This window comes from Hyperolius riggenbachi, chromosome 3 (genome assembly GCF_040937935.1).
Source record: "Hyperolius riggenbachi isolate aHypRig1 chromosome 3, aHypRig1.pri, whole genome shotgun sequence".
In the NCBI taxonomy this organism is placed as follows: Eukaryota; Metazoa; Chordata; class Amphibia; order Anura; family Hyperoliidae; genus Hyperolius; species Hyperolius riggenbachi.
Window position 1 is genome coordinate 510107654 of NC_090648.1, and position 17260 is coordinate 510124913.

The 17260-nt window shown below is 43.8% G+C and overlaps 1 protein-coding gene across 1 annotated transcript in view; it reads left to right on the plus strand.

The window, feature by feature from the left end:
* Positions 1 to 1946: 1946 nt before the first annotated feature.
* The window catches only part of LOC137564475 (protein NDNF-like), a 61504-nt gene continuing 46190 nt past the window's right edge, over positions 1947 to 17260 (plus strand). The window contains exon 1 of the mRNA XM_068278379.1: positions 1947 to 2161. The gene's annotated coding sequence lies outside the window, so the exon portion shown is untranslated. The remainder of the gene's footprint in view (positions 2162 to 17260) is intronic.

Sequence of the window (17260 nt, forward strand, 5' to 3'; positions counted from 1 at the left end):
TGTATGGCTCTCACAGAATTATATTTTATAATATGTGACATTTACGGCTCTCTCAGCCAAAAAGTTTCCTGATCTCAGATCTAATGAAACATTATTAGCACAGATATGAGTCCCATATTGCTTCCAGTACAGGAAGAGTTAAGAAACTCCAGTTGCTATCTCTATGCAAAAGAGCTTCTCTGAGCTCTCCTCCACAACTTGGGTCGGCTACAGTGCTGTTTTCTGAAGCACTTATCTCAACTTGTCTCTCACTGTTTTTTTTTTTTTTAATGTTTTACTGCCAGGACGTTCCAGGGTCATTAGCTCTGCTCTGTTTCATAATTTAAAATACAGAGTGTAGTTTGTAAACTAACCCTAACCCTATAAATGCAAATAAATATATGAGACTATTTTCTTTGCTACTAATGTACTATTCATTATTAGTACTACACAAACAGTTCATTATATTATACTTTTCTTTTTTTTTTTTGCTTCAGTGTCACTTTAACCATTTTCGCCTTTTGGACGTGACTTTCACATTGTTCCCATTCATTGATCTAAGTCCCCGGGAGAAAAACCGACGGCTTCTTGTCAGAGGCTGCAGTCTTTATGGAAAAAAAAAAAATCACGTCCTCCTTGTAGTTCCTGATATGCTGATATGAACCTTCTCATAGGGAATCATTGCACAAGCGTTTTGTGGGCGATTTTAGATGGTCGTAGTCAGCCAACTTCGTTACGCTGGAAATACGCGTAGTTTTACGCAATTACGCTCCACCAAACTACGGCTTCGAAAACAATTATTCGCTTCGTATGCATTTCGTAGAATACGCGTTAAAATACGCAATTACGCGTAGTGCGAAGCGTAGTGTATGCGGATACTTATGCCCGTATGCAGAAAATTGTACGCATTAATTTCTTTAGAAATAGATGCGAACTACGATGCGTAAATTCGCACTGGCGTAGTTTCTGCTCATCCCTCCCTGCTCTTGAAAAAAGGCAGAAAACCCCCCTAGTGTAAACAAACCCTCACTAAAGCTTTCCTTTAAAGAGAACCAGAGACGACGAACATTAGAGATGTTATACACATCTGGGGCTTCCTCCAGCCCCATCAGCCTGGATCGCTGCCACACCGCCCTCCTCCGCTGCCTCTGTCCACCGGTACCAGGTCCCGTAATTTCGGCCAGTCGACGCAAGTGCAGTCCGCTCCCTCCGTACTGCGCAGGCGCCTGCATGCAGAGCCGGAGGGAGACCCTTCGCATGCGTACAACTGGTCGCGTCCGGCGGAAGTGACGGGACCTGGTACCGGCGATAGAGGCAGCGGAGGACGGCGGCGTGGGAGCGATCAAGGCTTATGGGGCTGGAGGAAGCCCTAGGTATGTATAACATCTTTCTTTCATTTTTAAAATGCATTCGTCTCTGGTTCCCTTTAAATGTACATTTTTAGTATAAACTTCACTGCGGTTGAAAGCCTTGGGCAAAAACCCTGACTTCTCTCCCCTGGAACTAGCTGCAAACTACAGCAAGCTATTCCCTCCTATACATACCACTGTTCTATACATACCACTGTTCTAGTCCTCTCTCTAATCTTCCATATTATCTCCGGCCCTAAGGCATTAACTGCACTAGTTTCTCTCAGTCGCTCTGCGATCATTGCCTACCTATACATCAAACACATGCCATAAACTGCCTGCTGCCCGGCTACTAACGCCTCCCTGGCCATAGCGTTGCCTACCACCTAATTACCAGCCAGTTCTACCACTGTGGCCTGGGTGGTGGCAATGACAAGAAACGGTCCCTTCTCCAAAGCAGGAATACCTGAAAGCAGGTGTGAGGCGAATAGCAGCTTTTTATAACGCACTCCTGACTGGGCCGGTTACTGTACGAGGGTTAAATAACTCCCAGCTACAGCACATACTTATTATACAGCCAAGAATTCCTGTTTTTATCATATGTAGATTTTCGCTGATTGCATGCAGACCTGCAGGTGTGTCTGCTTGGGGTGCGGCCATGACAGGAGAGCATTGCTACATTTCTTCGTGTGCCTCTATCACAGCGTACAGGTAAAGAGCCCACAACAGCTGGCTGGGACAGCAGGTACGGCTCTGCAGCACGACTGGAGGGGTGAGGAGAAGCGGACAAGGCAGAGTGAACAAGGCTCAGCGGATATTGCAAAGCTTCTCAGGTAATACACACAGATGATTGTGAGAGGTGTTAGATAGAGTGGAATCCCTGTGATTTGTTGTTTAAGGACAACCACTCCAGCAAATAAAGGAAGCAGTTAAAATCTGACAGAACCAACAGGTTTTGAACTCGTCCATCTCCTCATGGGGGATTCGCAGGATCTTTGTTTTCAAAAGCTTTTCCTAAACAGCAGTTTAACTGTCAAGTTAGTAAGATACCAGCCAGCCTCCCTACTCACTTGCACACTACTTTGTCAGTTCGATTTACCAACTGCTGCTCTGGAAATGCTTTTCAAAACAAAGAAAACACTGAGAATTACTTATGAGGAGATGGACTGGCCCAAAACCTGTCAGTTCAGTCAGATTTTAACTGCCTACGGTACTTTTTTTTGCTGCAGTGGTCCTTTAAATATCATTTTAAATATTACAGCCAGATTGATAGCAGGAGGTTCTAGATAAGAGATTTCATTGCAGAGTTTCTTGTCTGTTGTCGCGAGGTCTATCAAACACTGAACTGCGCATGTTAAAGGGGAACTCTATGAAACAGAGCTCTCCGGACTACGCAAAAAAACTGGTATTGTTTAATTATTTTACACTTACAGTTATTTTTGCAGTGTGGAAATCTGTTATTTCAAAGTTGGGTAACTACTGGCACCTTGACAGTTACTAGTCACTTATTGTCACCAGAGCGTTATTATTATTTATGGCGTCTTCTACAGCACATTACAGAGTACATAGTCATGTCACTGACTGTCCTCAGAGGAGCTCACACTCTTATCCTACCATAGTCATACTCTAATGTCCTACCATATTATTATTATGTATTTATATAGCACTGACATCTTCTGCAGCACATTACAGAGTGCATAGTCATGTCACTGACTGTCCTCAGAGGAGCTCACAATCTAATCCTACCATAGTCATAGTCTAATGTCCTACCATATTATTATTATGTATTTATATAGCACTGACATCCTCTGCAGCACATTACAGAGTGCATAGTTATGTCACTGACTGCCCTCAGAGGAGCTCACACTCTAATCCCACCATAGTCATAGTCTAATGTCCTACCATATTATTATTATGTGTTTATATAGCCCTGACATCTTCTGCAGCACATTACAGAGTGCATAGTCATGTCACTGACTGCCCTCAGAGGAGCTCACAGTTTTATCCTGACATAGTCCTAGTCTAATGTCCTACCATATTATAAGTATGTATTTATATAGCACTGACATCTTCTGCAGCACTTTACAGAGTACATAGTCATGTCATTGACTGTCCTCGGAGTAGCTCACAATCTAATCCTACCATAGTCATAGTCTAATGTCCTACCATATTATTATTATGTGTTTATACAGCACTGACATCTCCTGCAGAACATTACAGAGTACATAGTCATGTCACTGACTGTCCTCGGAGTAGCTCACAATCTAATCCTACCACAGTCATAGTCTAATGTCCTACCATATTATTATTATGTATTTATACAGCACTGACATCTTCTGCAGCACATTACAGAGTACATAGTCATGTCACTGACTGTCCTCAGAGGAGCTCACACTCTAATCCCTACTATCGTCATACTCTAATGTCCTACCATATTATGATGTATTTTTTATAGCACTGGCATCTCCTGCAGCACATTACACAGTACATAGTCATGTCACTGATAGTGACATACTCATAGGGCTTGATTCAGTAAACAGTGCTAACCCAGTTAGCACGCCTAAAGACTTTGGGCACGATAACTAGGGTGCTAACTGGGTTAGCACCGTTTACTAAATTCACATCGCGCAAAGTCCCACACTGAAAACTTTGTGTGTGCACAGCGCGGTGTGCGCAAAACGTCGCATCGCGGTGCGACGAAAATGGTGCACCCGATGCGCCTATAAGGTCGCATTGGGTGCGACTTTAACGTCACATGGTGCGACGTTGAGGTCGTACCCAATGCGACCTTATAGGCGCATCGGTTGCGCTGTATTAGTTTTGCGCGCGGGACTTTGGGCGCGATGTGAATTAAATAAATGGTGCTAACCCAGTTAGCACCCTATTTATCACGCCCAAAGTCTTTAGATGTGAATTTATCATGCCTAAACTAACTTTAGGCGTGATATAGGGCTTTTCACAGGCGTGCACGGTGCTAACACTTAGCATGGTTTACTGAATTGAGCTCATAGTCATAGTCAACATACTGTATATACTTTATGCAGGTAAGCTTCTGGTCAGGAATCACAGGAAGGGAGTTGTGGGCCCAGCCTTTAAATGCCTGCTGCTTAGCAACCCACAAGAGTGTCTCTACTGTAGCAATGCCACCAGGAGCCCAACTGTCAAGCAAGAGTCCTCCAGATCACAGGAATTGGGGTAAGAGTAACACACTTCCCCATAATTAAGAGAACTCTATCCTGTCTTCTTCAAAGCACAACTTAAGTTACATATATTAACCTATAAGCAGCTTCTAAATAAGCTTTGATCTCAGCCGGGAGAACTCGTCGTGCTGTAAATTCTTGGAATGCTTTCATATCTCTCTGTTAGCAGAAAATATAGAAACTGAAAGCAGAAGTCCTGCGTTATTGTCTCACACTGCCCCCTAGTGACAAGTGATCATAAATACACATTACAGCAGTAGTAATTAGAAGCAAGGAAATGTAACAAAGAAGAAATAAAAAAGTGTGCTCAAATAAATTGGCCTGGAGCACTTGCAAGTTTCTAAATAAATTGGCTGCTAATGGGGTTAGAGAATTATGGAGGCTGCCATATTTATTTCCTTTTAAACAATGCACATTGCCTGGCAGTCCTGCTGATCCTCTGTCTCCAATACTTTTAGCCATAGCCCCTGAACAAGCATGCAGCAGATCAGGTGTTTCTGATATTTAGTCAAATCAATTTTCAAACATGCGGTAATAGTTTGATCATTTTCCTAAAACCTGCATGACAATTTACCACATGCGATATTTCATTTGGTATTGTAATTATTTGATAGATGATTGCAGGGCAGGGGAAATAGATGTAAAATTTGGCACAGACAGCATTTTTTTTATTATACTGACAAGTAAAGTGCAAGTCCAACCTGCATAAAATTATCATACAATTTCTATCAGCTCAAAGCCATTAGCATCTAATTAACCATTTTTTATTACTACCAAATATTATTGTGTTATTAGGCAGCGGGACAGGCCTTCTTTGCTCCTCTGTGTAGCCTGTTAACATGCAGTTCCCGCCACTCCATGTCATGTGACCGGCATCAGAAGGTGCATAGGCTGTAGGGCGTGGCTACACAGAAGAGCAAGGAGGACCTGTCCTGCTGCCGGGATGAGGTAAATTATGAAGCTCCACTGTGGCTGCTCTGCAAAATCTGGGGGGTGCCAGGGGAAGGCCTGAGCTGCTCTACACCCTCAGGACCGGGTCCCCCACAACAGCAGGGGCCAGGGGGGGTGGGGGCTATTGTCACTCCCCTGGTCAGAGAGAGATCTTTTGGGCACATTGGTCGGCCATCTGCCAGTGTATGGCCACCATTAGTTAGGTTGCCCCCCGGTGGCCGTCAGTCGGCAGTGCGTTAGGCCTCAGCCATCACCTCAGACATCTGGAGAATTCTGACAAGGCTTTGATCAGCTGAGCTGTGCGTTCTCACACACTTCCCCATTGTTCTGCGCACACAATGTAAAGCTAAATGTCGCGCTGTGGGCCGGAGAGAGACATGAAGTCATGGTTTCATGCGAGCCATTATTCCCTGATTATTCCCTGATCTCATATAATTAGAGGCGGCTAAAGTCCTGGAGAAGAGTCTTCTTCACAAGTCCCCAGCCCACAAACACCGGTATACTCTGCTAGCTGTGAATACAGACTCAGGCCCCTGCTCTGTCCTAAGGCCCTGCTGTGTCCTTACCCAATGCCGCGATATCAGAGGCCAATATACATCAGTGTTTAGTTATGAGCAACAAGACAGAGATGAGGTCAAGTGAAGGTAAGTTTAGGTCAGGTTTGTTTTAAAGTGTACCTGTCAGAAAAAAAAATGCAAAAGATCGATAGTCAGTGGAGAGAAGACTCTGAGAAGTCCTCCTCAGGTTCCCTCTATTCCTTCAACCCACCAATCCAGCTCTGGGACCCTCTAAAGATATTCAACAAGAACTTGTGGAACATGTTCCTCTGACAGGGCTCCCGTCCACGTACAACCACGGCCGCACCGTGCAGCTGCGTGGACAGCCCGCGCTGGCGCCATAGCATGGAGCTGTTCATGCTCCGCCTTTTTCTCCCTGCACGAGCGAGCGGTTACTTAGTACTGCGCAGGGGCGTGTCAGGTTTGCTTTTAAAGCAGGGTGTGTAGCAATAGGGGCAGCAAGCCATGCAGCCGAGGGGGGGGGGGGGGGGGGGGACTGCAGGTCCCGGCCATTTTGCAGGCCAGGAGGGGTCGCAGCAAGAGGGGAGAGCACTGGACATTGGCGAGGAGGGAGACAGTCCCCTCCTCCCGCACCTCGGGGTCTCCTCTCAGCACTACCCCTTTAGCGCTTCATGTCAGCTAATGCCTAGGCTGATTAGCTATGCAGAAGTCTTCCCTGGGAGCATGCTGGGAGACCAGGTTTATTTTGTACTGGCTTTGGAACTCTTAGTAACCAAACATTCCACTTGCCAGGACTAAAGATGTCGTCGCCTGTGATAAACTGCAGAATGTACCATCGGCAAACACCGACTAAATCATTTATCCAGGAATCACCACTACAGTTTTTCTATAAACTCAAACAGAAAACGTTCTGTAGAGTCCTGATATATATTCGTAGCAATTTTCAGTGAAAATGGTGTTTCCCTTTAAAGTGGACCTGAACTCTTGCACAGGACAGAAGGAAAACGCAGATAAATGCACCCTGTATGTATTTAGAGAGTTTAGTCTGTCTACTCCCCCATCAACTGTGACTAATCACAAGTTATAATTTCATCTCTCCGCTGTGTCAGTTGGCTGCCTCGGCAGAGCAGCTAATTTGTAAATACAGGATTTTAACCTTATGTCTGCTTCCATGAAAGCAGGAAGTAGACACACTGCAGATTTATTGCAGGATTTGTATCGGCTGTAACAAAGAAAATATTTTTCTTTAAAGATTATTATGCTGTTGCTTATCTTTTAGAGCAGAGAGGAAGTTCTGAGTTCAGGTCCGCTTTATAGTTAGTAGTTTTACTTGGAATACGGGATTAGTTTACAGCATTAGCCTCTAACGGCGATCGGTTTCCTTGGACTAAAAGATTGTCTTACAAGACGCATTCGCCGCCCTGAGCTAATATGAAACCTAAGAGACCTGTAACATGTCGGCCCTTGTAACCCCGCTGTGCCGAACCGCATATCAGCGGAAATATTAACAACACTGAAATACTATCATTTATTCAGGAAGGCGCTTTATTTCAGCTGCATTATGTTTCGTTATTCTACAAATGAAATATTTCACAGCAGTAATATTATAACACGGAATACTGAAGGGCTATAAAAACATGACCTGCAGGAGAGACAAACGTACACACTAACAACCTACTTTCCCCAAAAGGTGGGACACCTGACACTAATCTGTCTACTATGAATGCCTAACACTATCTACTCATGGGTAGTGCTACACTGGAACATGCTGGAACTCCCCCCCCCCCTCCCCCTGGGAGTCACTGCGCCCCTCTGAGTGCCCCCTCCCCCCCTGTTCAATAACATACAGCTAAAGGGATACTGAAGGGGGGTCGGGGGAAAAGGAGTTGAACTTACCCGGGGCTTCTAATGGTCCCCCGCAGACATCCTGTGCCCGCGCAGCCACTCACCGATGCTCCGGCCCCGCCTCCGGTTCACTTCTGGAATTTTAGACATTAAAGTCTGAAAACCACTGCGCCTGCATTGCCGTGTCCTCGCTCCCGCTGATGTCACCAGGAGTGTACTGCGCAGTCACAGACCATACTGGGCCTGTGCAGTATGCTCCTGGTGACATCAGCGGGATCTAGGACACGGCAACGCAGGCGCAGTGGTTTTCAGACTTTAAAGTCTGAAATTCCAGAAGTGAACCAGAGGCGGGGCCGGAGCATCGGTGAGTGGCTGCGCGGGCACAGGATGTCTGCGGGGGACCATTAGAAGCCCTGGGTAAGTTCAACTCATTTTCCCCCGACCCCCCTACAGTATCCCTTTAACTGCTTCAAGGCTACAACAGCATACACTGAACAGGATAGGGTCTGTAATAAGCTCTCCATGTCAGCCTTAGTCTACAGTATGTAGGCGTTAAAGAGAAACTCCGACCAAGAATTGAACTTTATCCCAATCAGTAGCCGATACCCCCTTTTACATGAGAAATCTATTCCTTTTCACAAACAGACCATCAGGTGTATGACTGATACTGTGTTGAAACCTCTCCCACAAAGAAATTCTGAGTACGTACTCTTGGCAGTTTCCTGTCTGTGAACCCTGTTGCATTGTGGGAAATAGCTGTTTACAGCTGTTTCCAACTGCCAAAGCAGCAAGCAGCAGCTACATCACTTGCCAGCAGTAAAAATGTCACCATGTGATAAATGTCAGAATGTAAATCAGGGATTTAAAATATTTTACAATGAGCAAACACTGACTAAATCATTTATACATAATTATTGTAAAAATGAAGCACTTTTTTATTGCATTATTTTCACTGGAGTTCCTCTTTAAGTAAACCAAGGGTCTTATCTTTTTGCCATAAATACTTCACAATCCTTGTGAGATCCCTTGTAATTAATGTAGCTGGATGACACTTATATTTACAAAACAAATCTCTCTACTTCCTTCTGATTGTATGTTCTCTAACATTGTCAGTCACCAGGAATAGAGTCTGAAGAAGGCTTAAAAGCTGAAAGCTTACCTTTAAAAAACAATAAAAAATTAGCCAATAAACTAGAGCTCGTATTCTACAGACAGGAAGTTTAAAATCACGATAATAATTCAGATTCAAAACTTCCTGTCTGTAAAACCCATCTCTAATCTCCAGCAATGCTTAGTTATTAAGATAAGGAATTACACACACAGTTTCTCTGCCTCCTGCCCCTCCCCCCTCCCCTTGCTTGTAGATTCATCAGACACAGGCTGGGGCTGGAATGACTTGTCTGTGATTTGCCCACACAGGAGCAGCTTGCTAGCAAGGAAGGATAAAGCATGCCAGCCAAGTAGCCAAGTACATCTGTGGGTAACTTGTCTTCAATAATAGCATTGGGGCGTAGCGGACAGCACCCTTGCCTTGCAGTCCTGGGTCACCGGTTCAAATTCCAACCAGGTCGCTATCTGCATGGAGTTTGCATGTTCTCCCCATGCCCACGTTGGTTTTCTCCAGGTGCTCCGGGTTCCTCCCACATCCCAAAAGCATACAGAAACGTTAAATGGCTTCCTGCCAAAATTGGCCCTAGACTATGATACATACATGACTATGGTAGGGATTAGATTGTGAGGAGCAGTTAAGGTGGCCACTAACGGTCCAATTGTTTGCAAAAAATCGTTTGAGCGATCAGATAATTCTGATTGGATGTGATCGGATTGGTTGTAAACAATCTTCATCATCCGATTGGATTTTCGTCGAACCAAAATTTGGATTTTCTTGTCGTTTGTGAGAGATAGGAAGCAAAGATTGGTTCGTTGTTGGTGTAGTGAATGATGTATTACGATATTTAATTTCCGATCAGAATTATATGATTGCACTAGCGATTTTATCGCTAGAAATTGGATCGGTAGTGGCCAATTTAGTGACAAGACAATGGGCCTGATTCACAAAGCGGTGCTAACCCAGTTAGAGACTTTAGGCGTGATAACCATTGCACCACGCTGGTGAAAAGCCAGTTTAGGCGTGATAAGTTTAGGTGTGATAAGTTTAGGCATGATAAGTTTAGATAAGTTTAATCACGTGCAAAGTCCCGCACGCAAAGCAGCGCCATTAAACTCTATGCGAAGAGCACCAGACTTTGCTAGCGCAAAACTTTTGATCAGCTGTGCACTGCGGTGCTAACCCAGTTGGCGCTTAAACTTATCATGCCTAAACTTATCATGCCTAAACTTATCACACCTAAATTTATCACACCTAAACTTATCATGCCTAAACTTATCACACCTAAATTTATCACACCTAAACTTATCACACCTAAACGTATCACACCTAAACTTATCACACCTAAACTTATCACACCTAAACTTATCACGCCTAAACTTATCACACCTAAACTTATCATGCCTAAACTTATCACACCTAAACTTATCACACCTAAACTTATCATGCCTAAACTTATCACACCTAAACTTATCACACCTAAACGTATCACACCTAAACTTATCACACCTAAACTTATCACACCTAAACTTATCACGCCTAAACTTATCACACCTAGGGCCTGATTCACAAAGCGGTGCTAACAGTTAGCACCGTGGTGAAAAGCCCTTTATCACGCCTAAACTCTGTTTAGGCATGATAAGTTTAGGTGTGATAACTTTAGGTGTGATAAGTTTTTAGGTGTGATAAGTTTAAGTACCAACTGGGCTAGCACCGCAGTGCACAGCTGATCAAAAGTTTTGCGCTAGCAAAGTCTGGTGCACTTTGCATAGAGTTTAATGGCGCTGCTTTGCGTGCGGGACTTTGCGTGCGATCTAAACTTATCTAAACTTAGCATGCCTAAACTTATCATGCCTAAACTTATCATGCCTAAACTGAGTTTAGGCATGATAAAAATGGTTATCATGCCTAAAGTCTTTAACTGGGTTATCACCGCTTTGTGAATCGAGCCCCTAAACTTATCATGCCTAAACTTATCACACCTAAACTTATCATGCCTAAACTTATCATGCCTAAACTTATCACACCTAAACTTATCATGCCTAAACTTATCACACCTAAACTTATCATGCCTAAACTTATCACACCTAAACTTATCATGCCTAAACTTATCACACCTAAACTTATCACGCCTAAACTTATCACGCCTAAACTTATCACGCCTAAACTTATCACACCTAAACTTATCATGCCTAAACTTATCACACCTAAACTTATCATGCCTAAACTTATCATGCCTAAACTTATCATGCCTAAACTTATCATGCCTAAACTTATCATGCCTAAACTTATCACACCTAAATTTATCACACCTAAACTTATCACACCTAAACGTATCACACCTAAACTTATCACACCTAAACTTATCACACCTAAACTTATCACGCCTAAACTTATCACACCTAAACTTATCATGCCTAAACTTATCATGCCTAAACTTATCACACCTAAACTTATCATGCCTAAACTTATCACACCTAAACTTATCATGCCTAAACTTATCACACCTAAACTTATCACGCCTAAACTTATCACGCCTAAACTTATCACGCCTAAACTTATCACACCTAAACTTATCATGCCTAAACTTATCACACCTAAACTTATCATGCCTAAACTTATCATGCCTAAACTTATCATGCCTAAACTTATCATGCCTAAACTTATCATGCCTAAACTTATCACACCTAAACTTATCATGCCTAAACTGAGTTTAGGCGTGATAAAGGGCTTTTCACCAGCGAGCTAACTGTTAGCACCGCTTTGTGAATCAGGCCCAATATGTAGAGCATAGTATTGATACAGCACCGACATCTTCTGCAGCGCTGTACAGAGCGTACAGTGCTGCAGAAGATGTCGGTGCTGTATAAATACTCCATAATAATTATAATAATAATAAATAAATAACACTAACCTCCCCCCTCTCCACACCGAATACCATCCTTCCATTTCTACAAACCGAACACTAACTTCCCTCCCGCCATAGCTCACAACTGTCCCTCTTTCGGAGGGACAGTCCCTCTTTGGGAGCCCTGTCCCTCTGTCCCTCTTTCCTCCTCATTTGTCCCTCTTTCAGGACTTTGTCCCTCTTTCTATGTAAATATATATATTTCTCTACTAAAAATGCGTTTGATTGACTCTAAACTTTATTCCCATCCTCTAAATTGATATATTAGTAATTGTAAAATGTTACTATGAAGGAAAATGAACCAGGATAGAAAGGACCAATGTGGTATGAATTATAAAACAGCATATTTTTCTTATGAAATCTTTATGGTATGCGTGACTAGGTGTGTGGTGGGGGCGTGACCAGGGGTGTGGCATGGGTGTGGCTTAACTGTCCCTTTTTCTCATCTCAAAAAGTTGTGAGGTATGCCTCCCGCTACCTTATAACCTAATACTAACCCTCGATGCTGGACTGTATATAGCTAAACGCTATTACCTTCACACTAACGAACACCAATCCTGCTACTATATGAGGTTGGCTTCAGAGACTGGGAGCAGCATGGAAAGGTAACAGACAACACACAGAGGTATGTGGAACAGCATAAACATACCTCCATCATTACCATAGGTAGCTTTGGTCTATTGCGATCTCACTTACTGAATAGTTACCGTAATTAGACCAAAACCACACAACTAACCCCCCAAAAATGTGTTACAGTTAGGTAGGAATATATATGTGTGAACCCAACACAGAGAATCTGTAAATACAATCCCCCAGAGATATAAGTCAGTGGGTGGCTTAAAAGAAATTTTAATCCAGGACTGAACTTCACCCCAATCAGTAGCTGATACGCCCTTTCCCAGGAGAAATCTATTCCGTTTCTCAAATAGATCATAATGGGGTCTGTATGGCTGATATTGTGGTGAAACCCCTCCTACTGTGTGATGTCAGGACCATGGCCCTGACAGTTTCCTGTCTGTGAACCTCGTTGCAATGTGGGAAATAACGTCGTTTACCAACTTCCAAGCAAGCAGTATCTCCCTCTGTGCATAGAACTCTCAGTAACAAACATTCCGTAGAGATCACCTGCCAGAACGAAAGATGTCCCCATGTGATAAATGTCAGCATGTAAATCAGGGAGAGGAAAGATTTTACACTAAGCAAGCACTGACTAAATAATCTAGAAATGAATATTGTAAACAATAAGCAATTTTGTTTGTTATGTTACCATGGGCGTAGCTATCACCCCTGTGACCCCCGCCATCGCAGGGGGGACAAGAAGCTTTAAGGCCCCTCCTCCTACATCTCCCCAGCTGCAAGTGCATCCAATTAGCAAAAAACCTCCCCATTCACTTACAAAAACGGTGTGCAGGAGATGTGTGTCGTTTTTCCTGCTTCCAGAGGCTGCTTCACAGCAGGACACTCTCTGCTGCCATTCGCCAGCTCCCGATCACATGACCTGCCCCGTGATATTATTTTTGTAGGGGGGCCCTATTAAAAAGGAACTCCAGTGAAAATAATGTAATACAAAAAGTGCTTCATTTTTACAATAATTCTGTATAAATGATTTAGTCAGTGTTTGCTCATTGTAAAAGCTTTCCTCTCTCCGATTTACATTCTGACATTCACCACATGGGGACATTTTTACTGCTGCCAGGTGATGTCGCTGGAAGGAGATGCTACTTGCTTTTTTGGCACTTGGAAACAGTTTGGTTATTTCCCACAATGCAATGAGGTTCACAGACAGGAAACTGCCAGGACCACGATCCTCACATTTTCCTGTGGGAGGGGTTTCATCACAATATCAGCCATACAGCGCCCCCCTGATGATCCGTTTGTGAAAAGGAATAGATTTCTCATGGGAAAGGGGTATCAGCTACTGATTGGGAGGAAGTTCAATTCTTGGTCGGAGTTTCTCTTTAAAGAAAACCTGTAACGAAAAAACCTCCCCTGGGGGGTACTCACCTCGGGAGGGGGAAGCCTCCGGATCCTATTGAGGCTTCCCCCGTCCTCCTCGGTCCCACGGCGGCAGCGGAGATAAAGCTCCCCGAACAGCGGGGATGTAAATATTTACCTTCCCGGCTCCAGCGCAGGCGCAGTATCAGCTCTCCGCTTGGAGATAGGCGGAAAAAGCCGATCGCTTTCGGGCCGCTCTACTGCGCAGGCGCAAGTCTCCTGCAAGTCTCCTGTGCCTGTGCAGTAGAGCAGACCCGACAGAGATCGGCTATTTTCACCTATCTCCGTGCTGAGAGCCGCAACAGCGCCCCCCGCTGGAGCCAGGAAAGGTAAATATATCAAGGGACGCTTTGGGGGAGCCAGCGCTGGACTGCCTTCAGCTACATGGATGGGGGAAGCCTCATCGGGACCCTGAGGCTTCCCCCTCCCGAGGTGAATACCCCCCAGGGGAAGTTTTTTTGTTACAGGTTCTCTTTAAGTCTAGTTATCCCCTGTATGTCATTTTCACTATAGTTCCTCTGAGCACACAACCGACTGTTGTGTGCTCAGAGTCAGAAACCTTTAGAAACCTGAGTGTCTCTCTACAGTATGAGGGTAATACAGTTATTGAAGATAAATGCGCTCTTGCAAGCTATGACAGGGCCACCCCGAGTGTAATGGCTCAGGGCTGAGGCTGGGAGTTGGCAGGGCGCCCCCTGTCACACCTGCGCTGCAGAACACACCACAAAAGGCACAATCCGAAGAGAAAGCCCGAACAGGAGGACATCCAAGAGCAGAAATTCCTTCAGCGCTCTTATCTCCAGGTCTCTGCAGCACGCTGGTGGCACAGAGCTACGGTTATTATTATTATTAGGTTGCTACGGCAATTGTTTCTATAGTGACACAATAGGAAAATCGAACAAAAGAAATGAGGAAATTATGAGGAGAAAACTGTGCTGGATCATTTGATGTATTATCTGGAGAACGTTTGAAAGGCTTTGGCCACACCCACAATGCCCATTGCGTTCTCTGTAACAGTGACAGCAGGAAGGCAACGGATTGTGACAGCGGCCAGCTACGCACGCTATGCTTGCTTTGCGTCTAAAGTGGAGCATCCAGTCGATGAAAACACAAATGGGGTAAAGAGGCGCCAGGGTATCAAAACTAGGTTAAAAAAAACGCATAAAAAAAGCGGTAGCTTACCTCAATGAAGACAAATTCATGTAGATAATGAATTTTAATATGTGCTGGCAACGCATTTCGTGGGTGTATGCCCTCTTCCTCAGGCCAAATAAAGTGCCAAAGGGTGCTCTGGGCTGAGTCTCTTTTTTTTCACTCAGGGTGTTTTTAGATCACCCTTTTTACCTGCAGTGAATAAAAAGTATGCCAGCTGTGCTTTGCTGCGTCGAGTGGGCGGAGGCTTGTGCCTTGCACTCAGCTGCCTGCGCGCACAGCTGCATCCACCAAGTGCATTACAACCGCCTATAAGGTATATACAGTGGGTGTTAAGTATAAGCAATTTTATATAATAAGCTATTTTTTCAAAGGTTTTTAGAGAGAAACTATATTATTTTGTTCACATAAGTAAATGGCACAAAGTAATGCGGAAATCAATGTAGAGTGCTTGGCCTCCTGAAGAAGAGGCCAAGTGTTTCTAGATGCTATGTACAGAGATAACATGGCTTCTCACAGGTCTGGAAATTGAATAGATATTAGTTTCCCATGTCAGCAGAGACAGGTATTTTTGGAAGACTTGTTGGGAGTTGAGCTAGTATCTCTATCTTTTTTTGTTTTGTTTTTCACATGCTCAGGTACGTGACAAATCTGGCGCCAGCATCCATACCTTACAGTCCTAATAATACAGATAATCCTAGTACTAACATCATTATCAAACAAAAAACAGCACCACATATAGCATCATGCCAGAACCTTCCTGTGCCAAAACAAACCCCGATCATAATATAGCAATGCTGAAAATGTGGCACTCAAATACCACGAGCCAAAAGTGCGAGAAAAGACATTGAATGCTAGTGATTCGTCACTTAAAGAGGAACTCCAGTGAAATTAATGTAGTAAAAAAAGTGCTTAATTTTTACAATAATTATGTATAAATGATTTAGTCAGTGTTTGCCCATTGTAAAATCTTTCCTCTCCCTGATTTAGTACAGACTAACCAGCAAGCTCATGGTGAACCAGAACTCATTGGGGTGTGTGAGGGACTACAATGGTCCTAAAAGCCCTCTTACTAAAATACTAAGGATAACAAAAGCTTGCTTTCTTAAAACAGAAAGAATTTGCACACGGTGACATTTTTGCTGCTGGCAGGTAATGTCACTGGAAGGAGATGCTGCTTGCTTTTTTTTTTTTGGCATTTGGAAACAGATGTAAATAGCTGTTATTTCCCACAATGCAACAAGGCTCCCACAGTGTGAGGTCAGAACCATGGTCCTGACATCACACTGTGGGAGGGGTTTTACCACAATATCAGCCATACAGAGCCCCCTGATGATCTGTTTGAGAAAAGGAATAGATTTCTCATGGGAAAGGGGGTATCAGCTACTGATTGGGATGAAGTTCAATCCTTGGTTGCGGTTTCTCTTTAAGGGCTGGGTATTTAGTGGTCCGTCGTACAACTCACGGGTTATAATGAGTGTGAACTGCAATGGAGGCTGGACATACAGTGGTGTGAAAAACTATTTGCCCCCTTCCTGATTTCTTATTCTTTTGCATGTTTGTCACACTTAATTGTTTCTGCTCATCAAAAACCGTTAACTATTAGTCAAAGATAACATCATTGAACACAAAATGCAGTTTTAAATGATGGTTTTTATTATTTAGTGAGAAAAAAAAACTCAAAACCTACATGGCCCTGTGTGAAAAAGAAATTGCCCCCTGAACCTAATAACTGGTTGGGCCACCCTTAGCAGCAATAACTGCAATCAAGCGTTTGCGATAACTTGCAATGAGTCTTTTACAGCGCTCTGGAGGAATTATGGCCCACTCATCTTTGCAGAATTGTTGTAATTCAGCTTTATTTGAGGGTTTTCTAGCATGAACCGCCTTTTTAAGGTCATGCCACAACATCTCAATAGGATTCAGGTCAGGACTTTGACTAGGCCACTCCAAAGTCTTCATTTTGTTTTTCTTCAGCCATTCAGAGGTGGATTTGCTGGTGTGTTTTGGGTCATTGTCCTGCTGCAGCACCCAAGATCGCTTCAGCTTGAGTTGACAAACAGATGGCCGGACATTCTCCTTCAGGATTTTTTGGTAGACAGTAGAATTCATGGTTCCATCTATCACAGCAAGCCTTCCAGGTCCTGAAGCAGCAAAACAACCCCAGACCATCTTACTACCACCACCATATTTTACTGTTGGTATGATGTTCTTTTGCTGAAATGCTGTGTTACTTCTATGCCAGATGTAACGGG